General features: G+C 41.1%; 1 protein-coding gene and 1 long non-coding RNA gene across 4 annotated transcripts in view; both read right to left on the bottom strand.

Moving 5' to 3' along the window:
- Positions 1–8,627, bottom strand: part of LOC115155751 (zinc finger MYM-type protein 2) — a 33,243-nt gene extending 24,616 nt beyond the window's left edge. Inside the window, exon 1 of one of the 2 annotated variants that reach the window (XM_029702673.1) lies at positions 8,609–8,627. The gene's annotated coding sequence lies outside the window, so the exon portion shown is untranslated. Of the gene's footprint in view, positions 1–7,766; positions 7,871–8,608 lie in introns of those variants that run through there. The other variant, XM_029702672.1, reaches the window with a different exon arrangement.
- Positions 8,628–9,049: 422 nt separating this feature from the next.
- On the bottom strand, positions 9,050–11,874 carry LOC115155752 (uncharacterized). Of its 2 annotated transcripts, XR_003868124.1 has the most exons (4): positions 11,146–11,873; positions 10,830–10,970; positions 10,612–10,698; positions 9,050–9,850 (listed from the first exon to the last, which is right to left on the bottom strand). It is a non-coding gene; the product is annotated as an uncharacterized LOC115155752 (long non-coding RNA). The 2 variants fall into 2 exon arrangements; XR_003868123.1 differs by having other exon boundaries at positions 10,830–11,874.
- Between the last annotated feature and the right edge of the window lie 772 nt (positions 11,875–12,646).

The raw sequence follows: 12,646 nt of genomic DNA, 5'->3' as shown, positions 1-12,646 counted from the left end.
GAAGGCAGTCATCAATAACCTTGGACCACAGAAGGTATTTGCACTGGTGACAGACAATGCTGCGAAAATGAAGGCTGCTTGGTCTAAAGTGGAGGAGTCCTACCCTCACATTACACCCATTGGCTGTGCTGCTCATACATTGAATTTGCTCCTCAAGGACATCATGGCACTGAAATTATCCATCGCATCTCCCAAAAAAACATTTCAACATACATCTGTAAAATGATAACCAATGCTTTAGTTTCTAGACTATCATTTTACAGCTGTATGTTGAAAATGTTTTTGGGGAGATGCGATGGATCATTGGGAGCATTCAATATTCCCTTTCTTTTGTTGTTCAGTGAAATCATCCCATGTGAAAAGTCAACTTATTTAATGTAAGTTAAATACATAACAATTGTTTTATTTCTATTGGAAGGATTTAGTAATGTGCAATTATGTTTACTTATAAGGTAAAAGGTCTATATTTGTCTCAATATGATACAGTAAATGGATCAAATGCAAAAAAACATTACCTATATTCCTACCTCTGAATATCAGCTGTGTTAATTAAAGAAATTCGGGGGGGGGTGGAGCTTTGGGTTGCACATTTTGGGGAATATTCAGGTGGCGGAAACTGTCCGTGGGAATTAACGGGAATATATGGGAATTAATATTATTACCATTTAAATGTAGATGTTTTTGCATTGGATGCATTTACCATATACGGAGACCTTTCAACTTATCATAAGTAGAGAATTTAACCTTTATTTAACTAGGCAAGTCAGTTAAGAACAAATTCTTATTTACAATGAAGGCCTACCAGGGAACATTGGATTAGGGTTAACTGCCTTGTTCAGGGGCAGAAGAACATATTTTTACCTTGTCAGCTCAGGGATTCGAAGTAGCAACCTTTAGGCTACTGGCCCAACGCTCTAACCACTAGGCTACCTGCCGACCCATAAATTGCAAATGATTAAATCCTTCCAAAAGAAAAACAATTTAGTTACAAATTTAACTTTAAGTAAATGAGTTGACTGTTCAAATGGGATGAGTTGACTCTTCAAATGGGATGATTTCACTGAACAACAAAAGGGAATATTGAATTATCCCCAATGATCCATCGCATCTCCAAAAACACAGTTTCAACATGCATCTGCAAAATGATAAGCAAAGCTTTAGTTTCTCTGTCTTCCTCTCAGGCTTCCAGGTCTTCTCCCTGGACCTCCTCAATGTCCAGCTCTTGAGCATCGGACTCTTGAGGCCTCATCTTCATTGTCACTTTTCAACCTTGAGGATGGCTTGTTGTCAGGCTCAAAAAAACTCAAATTTGCCCGGATGGCCACCAATATTTCAACCCTTGTATTGGTCAGCCGGTTGCGTGCTTTGGTATGTGTTCCCAAACAAGGACCAGTTGCGCTCTGAGGCGGCTGATGTTGGTGGGATTTGGAGGATGATGGAGGCAACAGGGTAAAGAGCCTCAGATCCACAAAGTCCCTTCCACCAGGTGGCTGATGAGATATGTTGGCACGACTGAAAACCCTTGCTTGGAAGTGTACTTCGCCAGACTGCCAAGAACCTTGCCCTCATCCAGGCCAAGGTGGTGAGACACGGTAGTGATGACACCATAGGCCTTGTTGATCTCTACACTAGACAGGATGCTCTTGCCAGCATAATTGGGGTCCAACATGTACGCTGTGGCATGTATGGGCTTCAGGCAGAAGTCTTCATGCATTTCAGAACTGCAGTTTCCTCTGCTTGGAGCAACAGTGAAGTGGGCAGGGAGTACAGATTTCTTCTCTTACATCTGCAAGTAGAGTCTGAACATCAGAAAGGATGGCATTGTCTCCCTCAATCAGTGCAATGGCTACTGCTATAGGTTTCAGGCCGCTTACCACTCTCCCCCAAAATTAATCCTCAAGGAGGATCCTCTTGATGGGGCTGTCCATATCAGCAAACTGTGGCCCCATCATCGGATGGAGCCACAGTGTCTTCTGATCCCTCCTGTCTCAGCCTCCAGTATTTATGCTGCAGTAGTTTATGTGTCGGGGGGCTAGGGTCAGTCTGTTAGATCTGGAGTATTCTCTTGTCTTATCCGGTGTCCTGTGTGAATGTAAATATGCTCTCTCTAATTCTCTCTTTCTCTCGGAGGACCTGAGCCCTAGGACCATGCCTCAGGACTACCTGGCATGATGACTCCTTGCTGTCCCCAGTCCACCTGGCCATGCTGCTGCTCCAGTTTCAACTGTTCTGCCTGCGGCTACGGAACCCTGAACTGTTCACCGGACGTGCTTGTTGCACCCTCGACAATTACTATGATTATTATTATTTGACCATGCTGGTCATTTACGAACATTTTAACATCTTGACCATGTTCTGTTATAATATCCACCCGGCACAGCCAGAAGAGGACTGGCCACCCCCCATAGCCTGGTTCCTCTCTAGGTTTCTTCCTAGGTTTTTGGCCTTTCTCAGGAGTTTTTCCTAGGGAGTTTTTCCCAGCCACCGTGCTTCTTTCACATGCATTGCTTGCTGTTTGGGGTTTTAGGCTGGGTTTCTGTACAGCACTTTGAGATTTCAGCTGATGTACGAAGGGCTATATAAATAAATTTGATTTGATTTGATATGGCCATTTCTTGGAGACTCCTTCCCCTCCAGGAGACTGTCAAACATGATGACAACACCATCCCAACGGGTGTTGCTGGGGAGCTTCAATGTGGTGCTCTTATTCTTCTCACTTTGCTTGGTGAGGTAGATTGCTGCGATAACTTGATGACCCTTCACATACCTAACCATTTCCTTGGCTCTCTTGTAGAGTGTATCCATTGTTTTCAGTGCCATGATGTCCATGAGGAGCAGATTCAATGCATGAGCAGCACAGTCAATGGGTGTGATGTGAGGGTAGGACTGCTCCACTTTAAACCAAACAGCCTTCATGTTCGCAGCATTGTCTGTCACCAGTGCAAATACCTTCTGTGGTCCAAGGTCATTAATGACTGCCTTCAGCTCATCTGCAATGTGGAGATCGGTGTGTCTGTTGTCCCTTGTGTCTGTGCCTGTGTAGAATACAGGCTGAGGGGTGGAGATGACGTAGTTAATTATTCCTTGCCCACGAACATTCGACCACCCATCAGAGATGATTGCAATACAGTCTGCTTTCTCTATGATTTGCATGACCTTCACTTGAACTCTGCATCCAGCAAATTAGTACATAAAGCATGTTTGGTTGGAGGGGTGTATGCTGGGCGAAGAACATTCAGAAATCTTTTCCAATACACATTGCCTGTGAGCATCAGAGGTGAACCAGTTGCATACACAGCTTGAGCAAGACATTCATCAGCATTTCTGACTACATTCCTCCATTGAGTCAAAAAAAAAAGCTGTTGCAATCGATGAGGTGTCCGATTCATAATTTTCCACCTCAAATAGAAGTAGAGGGACTTTTGTCAGAGGTTGCTTGTTGTGAGCGCTGAGGGAAATTTATGCACTTGGCCAGATGATTCTGCACCTTGATTGCATTCTTCACTTATGACTTGGCACAGTATTTGCAAGTGTACACAGCTTTTCATTCTACATTAGCTGCAGTGAAATGTCTCCACAGGTCAGATAGTGGCCTTATCCTGTAAAGATTAGGGGAAAAAAAAGAGTAAAAAATAAATAAACAATACAAATCCATGTGCAGTTAAATTAAACAACTCCTTTGTAAGATAAAATGTTTTCAAATGAAACATGTATGGAAACAGATGAAATAACACTCAGTTAGCAGTCTTAAGCAAGCTAAAACCTACATGGTAGCAAAAACTAGCAGAAATTGTTAACAAGTTAGAAATGATTTAATCACACTTTGATGTAGGCTACTATTTATTAGTTAACAAAAAAATAATCTGTCATATATTCACCCCACCCAGTATTGTAATCAAAACTTTCCAGAAAGCATGTAGTCCTTGGCTCAGCCAGTGTAGTAGTGTGGGCTCAATAGCATCTCATTAGTGTGCAAGATCTTGAGAATCAGCTGTACATGTGATGGAAGAATGCACTGTGCATGCAGAGGGTTGCAATTCCATTGAATTGGGGATAGTTTAACCAAAATATACCACAAGACCTAGAATTGCCTTATGTGTATTCCTCAAAAAAAGGTTCACTGTTATAAGCTAACCTTTTTGATGAATTTAAGCAAAATTCCTAGGCTTAACTTCCCATGGAAATTTACCGGAAAGTTTCCGACCCTTTGCAACCCTAGTGGAGTCACAACCCTGTATCCACTCCTCGTTCTATTATATTTTCTAACACATCTCCCCCATTAGGCATCTGATGTAATTAAGCCTATACTAGAGAAATTTGAAGTTTGAAATAAGTTTGCTAATATGGGTGATTGTTAAATGGGACAATTGATGGCTAGTCCCATCAAACTAGTAGTAATAGGTAAAACAAAAAGAAAAAAGGTGCATATTAATGTTAGAAACTTAACGTTGTATTTATCATTATCGTATCCATTCAGGCAATTGATCGATATGGACTCGCCATCCATATCACCCAGCTCTAGTCTGTAGAATGGTTTTGGCCAGAAGCTGTTTTACGGTAATAGACCCAACTACTCCAAAGCTGGGTGGTTGGTCATTATAAAATGAGATTCTACCCACTTCCTCATGCTCTGTCGCACACAGATATATAGAGATCACAACATTGTATCTGTCTCAATGGCGCTGCCCATGCGCTCACTGACGCCATAATGTGACAGATACAACGTTGCCACAGTCAATACATCTCTATGTGACAACATGACAGATAATGGGGAAGTGGATAGAATCTTGTTTCTTATGATTATCAGTCAAATGTACAAATGTATAAAACATTGATTACGGCACTACCGGTCAAAAGTTTTAGAACACCTACTCATTCAAGGGTTTCTTTATTTGTACTATTTTCTACATTGTGTAATAATAGTGAAGACATCAAAACTATGAAATAACACATATGGAATCATATAGTAATCAAAAAATGTGTTAAATCTAAATATATTTTATATTTGAGATTGTTCAAATAGCCACCCTTTGCCTTGATGACAGCTTTGCACACTCTTGGCAAAATCTGTCGTCAAGGCAAAGGGTGGCTATTTGAAGAATCTAAAATATAATTAGTTAAAATATAAAATAGTCAATAAAAACCCTTGAATGAGTAGGTGTTTTAAACTTTTGCCCGGTAATGTATGCATGTATGTATGCATGTATAGCTTTGTAAGAATATAAATGACCAACCACCCAGCTTTGGAGTAGTTAAGGTCCAATTCCCTGCTTTTGAGAGGAGCTGGCTACTGTACTGGGGCGGCAGGTAGCCTAGTGGTTAGAGCTGACTAGGTAAAAATGTAATTCTGACCCTGAACAAGGCAGTTAACCCACTGTTCCCCGGTAGGCAGCGGTCTGTTCCCAGGCTGTGTCACAACCGGCTGTGATCGGAAGTGCCCATAGGGCGGCACACAATCGGCCCAGCACCGTCCGGGTTAGGGGAGGGTTTGGCCGGGGGGACTATACTTGGCTCATCGTGCTCTAGCGACTCCTTGCGGCAGGCCGGGCGCCTGCAGGCTGACAGTAAACGGTGTTTCCTCCGACACATTGGTGCGGCTGGCTTCCGGGTTAAGCGGGTGGGTGTTAAGAAGCGTGGTTTGGCGGGTCATGTTTCGGAGGACTCATGACTCAACTTTTGCGTCGCGAGCCGGTTCGGGAGTTGCAGCGATGAGACAAGATTGAAATTGGGGGTAAAATACCCCACAAAATAAAATGCATTACAATGTCCAAACCACACACACATAAATGGTATCCATGAGTTTGTCTGAAAAACAACCTAAATCTCAATCTCGAGTATCCATTCAAATAAAGGTTAAATTAAAACAATTATTAAAAGTATCAATAAGATTGTTTTGGGTTCTATACACAGAGTAACATTATGCATTATTCATATCAAAATAGTAAAAAATAAAACCACAAATCGACCTGTGCTAGAACCAAGTCACTGATACAGAAAGGAGAAAATAGACTCCAGACTGCAGTGCAGCACTGTGCAAATGTACTCCACATTCACGTGTCTCCTTCCTGCAAAGGGCTTGGACATTCAACCAACAAGACGTATCAGTTGATGCTCCTACCCTCATAACAGGTGTGGTTAGAGAGAGACATTCAGGATTTGAACTGAACACTGAAGCACTGCACTAGTGTTACACAGACGGTACAACAGCCACATTCTCATACATCTGCAAACAGGCAACACAGAGTACAGCTAAAACTGCATCATTTCAATTAGATCATGGGGAGTGACCGCTACAGTCAATGGGAGTGACTAAGGTATGATGTAATTGAGACAAGCACATGCCCCTTGCTTTCATCATACCCCAGGTGGTCCCTGGTACTCTTCTGCTCTTACAGTCATGACCATTCAGTCATATTATGTAATGCTCAAGCCACTGTTTATGAATGATGCTTGATGCAGAGTGAAGCAGCTACCGAACACCTGAATATGCTCAATTGTAGTTCTATTCCATTCCTGCTGTTAGACTGCTAATGCTTCATATCATTTCTAGCCATCAAGCCCCATGTTTAGGGTTACTAATACCAATGATGTGGCTCAATGCATGAAAAAGACCACATTTTGTCCAAAGCTCTCCCCATATCAGGCCGTGCCCGTGACTACACAACCCGGGTAGAACCTCCGTTCAATCGCGAGGACCACAGCTCCTCCACTGTCAAGGCAACCGGATAACAATGTCAACCCGCCCTGCTATCATTTTTATTCAAAAAACTTAGAGCGAATGGTCCAAAACTTTAGGTGGATAATAGACCTATGACAAATATCATTAATGCATACCCGAGAAGACCCACTGGCGAACAGAGGAGAGGGGTAGATGGGGTCAGTGAGCTAATTTGAGGACCACAAAACGTGGTTCAGTTCCGTTCCCACCTCTGCTTGCCCGGCCTTCCACGAAATGGATTTGCGGCGAACTGGAGGGATGAGAGCCAACGAGACGGCGCCATTCTTATAGAAAAATTATCGTAAATTGTTCGAGACTATTAGTGACCCATGTGATGTTTAGTCGCATAACCGACAAAAATCCTAGAGAGCAACGTATTATTCACGTTAATCCGACAATGTGATAGGCTACATAGCTAGAAGGAAAAAAACGTGCTCTCTGAGGCGAACACATCATTATTCAGAGGTTATTATTTGTTTTCACAAAACAGTCTGAAAACCAAAACAAATGTATTGTTAATGTAATACCTGTGTAAAGTAAACGTTTAATTGGAAAGTTACCCCAGAGAGATTACCCGGGGCAATCACAGAAAATACACGTTGCCACCCGAAGGGGGGCGCTATACTGTTACATATCTACAAACTGCTCTGTTGTGTCAATAAAATAGTTGACAGACCTAAAAACATTTATTCTCAATGTGTCGTTTTTACAACACTAATCCAAACATGTGGGGGTAACTAAACATTTTCAACAAGGAATAAAATGCCCCCCTTCAGTCAGCAAGCAGCACTGCCTCACGTCCGCCATTAGAGAGCGAGCGAAACAATATGAAAGAGTGGAGGCAATATAGCTTACTACCCTTCCACAGCAGAGGGGGAGAAAATCTCAGGCGGGGTACAAACGGACTGATAAATCGTCACATATTTACTTTCTAACATAGCAGGAGACTTAAGGGAGCCCGTGGACATCTGTCTAACACCTCAGCTAGTTGTTGAAACTTTGACTAATTAACCGTAAAATGTCAATAAAACGTCTCGGAAATTCTTACCGGAGTCGAGCTTGAAACGATATAGCGCCACTTTTGTGCCTTGATATAAATCGGGGAACGCACGCATGCGCCCCAACGTAAAGACGTTCTTGTCCGCGCGTGGGAGGATTCTGCCAACGAGATCTGAACGAGATCTTTCTCCTATTTCATCGCGCAGGCGCACAATGTTCAATCAGGAGTGGTGCGGTTGACAATTAAATTGGTCTCGAATACCTGAAACTCATAATAATAGCAGCACTTTACCATGGACCAGCCACATAATGCATTTGGCAATGATTACGCATTTTACTTTGCCATCTGGTGTGTTTACGGTTGGACCGCAATCGAGATGGCATTGACCACACTGTAGAGATCCAATCAGCATTCAGCCCTGTCCCGGTTGCGTTCAGGTCCAACACACGTCTACCGGTGGTTTCTCATTACATAATGACTTTCAATAAAATATTACAGTGTCAAAATAAATGTTTTAACGGAAAATGTCAAACACCACCCTTGGAATCATGTAGCATGTGATATGAAAATAATGTTAATAATGTTGCAAACATCTGGTTCAAATCACCCTCAACACTTTGGTCAGTATGTGTTCGGTAGACCAATGTTATCTTAACCATTTCGGAACCGTCTTGCAACGAAGCATTGCGGAGTTGGACCGTACTCACATGTTGAGAGAACACGGGGCACTTTTTATACAAAGCACGCAGGACTAGAGGGCGTATAAAAATGGCGGATCAGGTGGGTTTACGTGAGATAAAATGTGGTCCTGAGTAAATCATGGCCTCAAAACAAAAAATATAAACCAGGTGCTATGTCCATACTCTGATAGCCTACATCTGCAAACTTACCGAATTAAGAAGACCCAAGGACATTACTTTCATGGTGATGATGCTATAACGGCAATATTTGCTAATGTGCTGAATGATTCAGGATCATTGATCTATAAAATAACAGGATCCGCTTGCTCTGACCCAGCTCTAAAGGACCATGTACTATGAACTAAAAAAACGGCAATGGCTAGAACGGGTAGAGCTTTTCTCAAATTAACGTCAGATTTGACTTCATAGCAGGTTACGAGAATTAACGTAGTAGTTTAGGCGAATTAGGTTAAAGGTTAGGGTTAGCTAAAATGCAACAAAAAAACATTTTGGCGTTATTTTGACAACCGTTGGATCCCTTCTAGTCATGACCCTTGTGCTGTGGGGCATTTTATCCACATCCTTTTATTGGTCTAACCCCGCCTAGCGATGAATTTATGCTATTGCAAGCAAATGATTGTGTGCACTGACTGTATTAGGCAATACTTTATTGTTGAAGAGTGGAACGTTGATGCTCATAGTGTCTGTGTGTATCTCACATATGAATGAGTAACCTTACTGATATGATCTGGCATCTTGCGTAAACACCCTGCTAACGCCTAGGCTTTAGCTCAGCAGGCCAACTCAACCTTGTAGCGGAAACCTCAGTTCAACCCCAGTTGGTCACACAGCTGCATCCTGTCAGTGCTTATTATACAAGTATGAGCCTTTATAGTTAATAGGCCATCAATAGACATTTGATATACAGTACATATTTAAAAAAAATCTAAAGATATACATCTAACCTGATTCCAAACCATTCACAAGCACTTATTCCCATTTTGCAGACCCATTCTATTGCAACAAATGGGTGACAAACTTAAATTGCTGGTCAAAGTTGTGATGTAATCTGTCTTGTGTCGTTCATCAGCAGGATTTGCATTCTAAACTACAATGGCTGTTACTCTCTCACACAAGCAGGAACAAATGCCCGGTTTCAAAATACTACATTCCAATTCTCTACTCCACAAAGTATGCATTTGACCACTCCTCCTCATGGATTTAAAATAATTGGATTGGTGTAAGAATAAACCAGATTTTCCACCATAATTCATAGACAAGTCCATTTATTTTCAATCGATGAGGGGGAGTTAAAACAAAAGTGCAAAAAGGGGGAGAAATTGGATCACAGCCCTGAGTCTTGCAACCGTCACTCAATCCACTCCGGCCATTTTGTTCCTCCTCAAAAGGACTCTCTACTGATGACGTCCAGATAAAGGACCGCCCAGGAGCCTGTTCAGGACATTGAAACGGTACAATACACACACACACACACACACACACACACACACACGGAGAAAAAAACATGATCAAAGTACCGGCAGAAAAGACATAAATAAAACCTCAGTTTTATTGAACTAGGCGAATATATCACCCTGTTTTACTTCAATGCCAGTTTGTACAGCAGTTGAAAAAAAGGGGAAATTATTTCAATGATATGGCTGTTAAGGCATATGTAATGCTCATATCAAATGAATTCCCACCTCTTATAAAACAAGGATTACAGTAGATCATCATTGATAACTGTTTATCCAACTATCGTATGTCTACAATGGCATGTTGTTGCCAGGATGTGCTCTGCATTATCGTCATCACAACTACTACTTTAACTACAAGTGATTTGGATGACTATTTTGACCAGGTAGTTATAATCATGCATTCTTGAAAGCTCTTATGTAGTTTAGGATATAGAATCCTGTGTTGCAAAGGTGCCTAAAACAACAATCATCCTTCAAACTTATGGTTACCCCACACATGTACAGTGCATTCGGGAAAGTATTAAGAGCCCTTGACTTTATCCACATTTTGTTACGTTACAGCCTTATTCTAAAATGTATTAAATCGTTTTTTCCCCCCTCAACCTACACACAATACCCCATAATGACAAAGCAAAAACGTTTTTGTTTTGTTTTAGAAATGTTTGCGTTCAAATTAAACACAGCATTTATCTTCACCTCCCCCATTTTCCCCTTATTTTCTCTCCTCCCCCGTACCTTCATCAGAGCCGTCTCTCCTCCCAGTGTCTGAGCGTTGACGTAGGACCCTGCCTCCAGGAGGATAGCAACTGTGGTCAGGAAGTTCTGAAATGATAAATGAAAGGATAGAGGGTTAAGTTAGTAATTAAACATTGCAGAACAGACATTTAACATACAAACCAGGGGAATGTATACGTGTGTAATAAGGTGGTTTAAACCAGTCTGTCCTGTGTTACCTTCTCTGCAGCGTGCATCAGGGCAGTGGTGCCGTTCTTCTGCCGTCCGTTCCCCTTCACCCCCTTCTTTATCAGCAGCCTCAGGATGTCATCCTGTCCCCCTGCTGCTGCCAACATACTCAGGGACATACCGCTGGAGTCCTGTGGGAGGCAACAGACACACACAGACAGATTCCTTCATGACTGAGGACCACAGCTTTCCAAAGCCACTTGTAGCAAACAAGTTACATATGATATTAAATGGGGAGGGGCTAATTGCTTAAAGAATTAGAGGGGCAGTTCACTTATTTGAAGGTTTAGCTGATTTTATACTTACCTAGGGCGTTGTCTTTTCATCCAAAAAGGTTAAGTTCATAAAAGCATAAAGTAATGGTGATGATAGATTCCTAGCATTACAACGTCATGAAATCTCAAAGCTGTTTCCTTGAACTGTTATTGGTACAATTCTAAATCCCTGTTGGAACACTAATGGTGGACCTCAAGAAGGCTATATGAATATTCTGAGAACTGGAATAACATTTTAACATTTACATCAAGTAACAATTTATTAACGAAGCAAATATAGTATCTTAGAGTACACACAATGAGCACCAGGGGTAACGAAAGGCAGCTTGATTAAAAATACATGTTGGTGAAAAAAAACTATTTAAACATCTTTAGACAGTAAATAGTGGGCTGTGGATGAAACCCCTGATTAATGCAATTAGAATCAACAAAGATTGACTTGCAATAATAACATTATCTAGGAGGCAAGTGGATGAAATAATATAATATTAGTAGTCAAGTGGATTAAATAATAGAGAAGCAACAGCTATCAAACCGTATACAGGTTAGTCAGCCTAAATTAGTGTCGAAAAACTTAAACTACTACTGTGAAATCAATATGGTTAAGACAGTACTGAATAATAGCAACATTAATAAAACACGTAGACCTACACTACCATTTATTGTCCATTAAAATAACATCAAATTGATCAGAAATACAGTGTAGACATTGTTAATGTCTATTGTAGCTGGAAACGGCAGATTTTTTATGGAATATCTACATAGGCGTACAGAGGCCCATTATCAGCAACCATCACTCCTGTGTTCCAATGGCACGTTGTGTTAGCTAATCCAAGTTTATCATTTTAAAAGGCTAATTGATCATTAGAAAACCCTTTAGCAATTATGTTAGCACAGCTGAAAACTTGTTCTGATTAAAGCAGCAATAAAACGGGCCTTATTTAGACTAGTTGAGTATCTGGAGCATCAGCATTTGTGGGTTTGATTACAGGCTCAAAATGGCCAGAAACAAAGGACTTCTAAAATTTGTCAGTCTATTCTTGTTCTGAGAAATGAAGGCTATTCCATGCAAGAAATTGCCAAGAAACTGAAGAGCTCGTACAATGCTGTGTACTACTCCCTTCACAGAACAGCGCAAACTGGCTCTAACAAGAATAGAAAGAGTGGGAGGATCCTCCGTACGCCTATGTAGATATAATTATTATTATTATTATTATTTTTTTAAATCAGCCGTTTCCAGCTACAATAATCATTTACAACATTAACAATGTCTACACTGTATTTCTGATCAATTTGATGTTATTTTAACGGACAAAGACATTTGCTTTTCTTTCAAAAACAAAGACATTTCTAAGTGACTCCAAACTTTTGAACGGTAGTGTACATGGACAGCTAAAAGACCGAAGTACAAGAGTAATAAGCTCTGTGATTCTCTAAAACCAATTACACACACACAGAACGAAGGAACTGTTTCCAATTGGCAAAACACATTTCAGTTACTTATATGTATGTATGCATGTATGTATAATCCA

This window comes from Salmo trutta, chromosome 20 (assembly GCF_901001165.1).
Source record: "Salmo trutta chromosome 20, fSalTru1.1, whole genome shotgun sequence".
NCBI classification, from domain to species: Eukaryota; Metazoa; Chordata; class Actinopteri; order Salmoniformes; family Salmonidae; genus Salmo; species Salmo trutta.
Note: the sequence above shows the minus strand (reverse complement) of the source record. Positions and strands in the feature narration are given on the sequence as shown.